The sequence below is a fragment of the Arachis duranensis genome, chromosome 7, assembly GCF_000817695.3.
Source record: "Arachis duranensis cultivar V14167 chromosome 7, aradu.V14167.gnm2.J7QH, whole genome shotgun sequence".
NCBI lineage: Eukaryota > Viridiplantae > Streptophyta > Magnoliopsida > Fabales > Fabaceae > Arachis > Arachis duranensis.
This window is the reverse complement of record NC_029778.3, coordinates 32,457,846-32,460,538: the sequence shown is the minus strand read 5'-3', so window position 1 is coordinate 32,460,538 and position 2,693 is coordinate 32,457,846.

Sequence of the window (2,693 nt, the reverse complement as noted above, 5' to 3'; positions counted from 1 at the left end):
TGACAACGGTGAAACCCTTGCTTAAGCTTGCCATGGAAAGGAGTGAGAAGGATTGGATGAAGACAGTAGGAAAGCAGAGAGACGGAAGGGACAGCATCTTCATACGCTTATCTGAAATTCCTACCAATGAATTACATAAGTATCTCTATCCTTATCTTTATGTTTATTTCGTATATCACCATACCAATTTGAGTTTGCCTGACTGAGATTTACAAGGTGACCATAGCTTGCTTCATACCAACAATCTCTGTGGGATCGACCCTTACTCGCGTAAGGTTTATTACTTGGACGACCCAGTACACTTGCTGGTTAGTTGTGCGAAGTTGTGTTTATGCCATGGTATTGAACACCAAGTTTTTGGATTCATTATCGGGGATTATTTGATTTGTGAAAAGTATTGATCACAATTTCGTGCACCAGCCTCAATCTTTGAAAGCCTATCATCTGTCAATGATGGTGGGTTGAGATTAGGTGGTTGAGAAAGTTAGTTAGATGGATGTTGGTAATATCTCTGTGAGGTGTTTTGATGAGTAGCATTGTTGTTGGAATTGAAGTTGTGGCGTCTCTAATCTTGCCCTTGGTCTTGTTGATTTCTCCATCCAAAGTTGGGGTAATTTCTCCATCCCGAGTTGTAAGGTTTGGAGTATGGATCATGAACTTGTCTAGGTGAGTTTCCCACATAGTTGGCTTGCTCCCAGTTACATTCTTCTCCTATGTTTACTCCTTCTTGAGTTGGTGATGAGGTGATGGCTGCTGCAACTTAGTTCTCTTCTACCTTCTTGGTAAGATATGCTAGCTGCTTGGTGATCATCTTGTTTTGGGCTAACAGTGCATCCATGTGGTTCAACTCCATTACTCCTCTAGTGTTACTTCTTTCGGAGGCATACAAGTAGTCATTCTCAGCAACTGTTTCAATGACATCTATGGCTTCTTCAATAGTTTTTTTCTTGTTTAAAGAGCCTCCTGATGAATGATCCACAGCCTTCTTTGACTCATAGGAAAGACCTTCATAGAAGATGTGAAGTTGAACCCACTCATTAAACATCTCTGGTGGGCATCTCCTTGTTAGATCCTTGAACCTTTCCCAAGCTTCATAAAGTGTCTCCCCATCTTGTTGTCTGAACGTCTGCACTTCAGTTCTCAGTCTATTGATCCTTTGTGGGGGGTAAAACCTTGCCAAAAACTTGTTCATTACCTCTCCCCAATTGGTCAAGATCTCCTTTGGAAAGGATTCAAGCCACTTGGATGCCTTGTCCCTGAGTGAAAAGGGGAACAAGAGCAACCTATAGACATCAGGGTGGACTCCATTGGACTTCACCGTGTCACAAATCCTCAAGAAGGTGGTCAAGTGTTGGTTAAGGTCTTCTTGAGCACCTCCTCCAAATGAACACTTATTCTGCACCAGGGTGATGAGCTGAAGTTTTAGCTTGAAATTGTTGGCATATATGGTGGGCTTCTGAATGCTGCTTCCACAGTTTCCTGGATTAGGATTGATATAGGATCCTAAGACCCTCCTTTCTTGCCCAGCACGGTTGGCATGGCCTTGATTATGAGCCTCCTCTTCATGGTTGTTCTCCAAATTCTCTTTCATGTTGGGTTCAAAATACTCTTCCTCTGCTTCCTCAGCACCAATGGTAGGCGAAATTGTGATTAATACTTATCACAACTCAATTAATCCCCGATGAAGAACCCAAAAACTTGGTGTTCAATACCATGGCATAAACACAACTTCGCACAACTAACCAGCAAGTGTACTGGGTCGTCCAAGTAATAAACCTTACGCGAGTAAGGGTCGATCCCACAGAGATTGTTGGTATGAAGCAAGCTATGGTCACCTTGTAAATCTTAGTCAGGCAAACTCAAAAGGTTATGAATGATGAATAAAACATAAAGATAAAGATAGAGATACTTATGCAATTCATTGGTGGGAATTTCAGATAAGCGTATGAAGATGTTGTGTTCCTTCCGTCTCTCTGCTTTCCTACTGTCTTAATCCAATCCTTCTTACTCCTTTCCATGGCAAGCTGTATGCAAGGGTTTCACCGTTGTCAGTGGCTACCTCCCATCCTCTCAGTGGAAATGTTCAACGCACCCTGTCACGGCACGGCTATCCAGCTGTCGGTTCTCGATCATGTCGGAATAGAATCCAGTGATTCTTTTGCGTCTATCACTAACGCCCCACAATCGTGAGTTTGAAGTTCGTCACAGTCATTCAATCATTGAATCCTACTCAGAATACCACAGACAAGGTTTAGACCTTCCGGATCCTCTTGAATTCCGCCATCTGTTCTAGCTTATACCACAAAGATTCCAGTTAAAGAATCCAAGAGATATCCACCCAATCTAAGGTAGAACGAAGGTGATTGACAGTCACACGTTCATAGGTGAGAATGATGATGAGTGTCACGGATCATCACATTCATCAAGTTGAAGAACAAGTGATATCTTAGAACAAGAACAAGCGGAATTGAATAGAAGAACAATAGTAATTGCATTATTATTCGAGGTACAGCAGAGCTCCACACCTTAATCTATGGTGTGTAGAAACTCCACCGTTGAAAATACATAAGAACAAGGTCTAGGCATGGCCGAGAGGCCAGCCTCCCAGAGAGGGTTCAATCATAAAAACATGATCAAAAGATGAAAATACAATAGTAAAAGGTCCTACTTATAGAAAACTAGTAGCCTAAGGT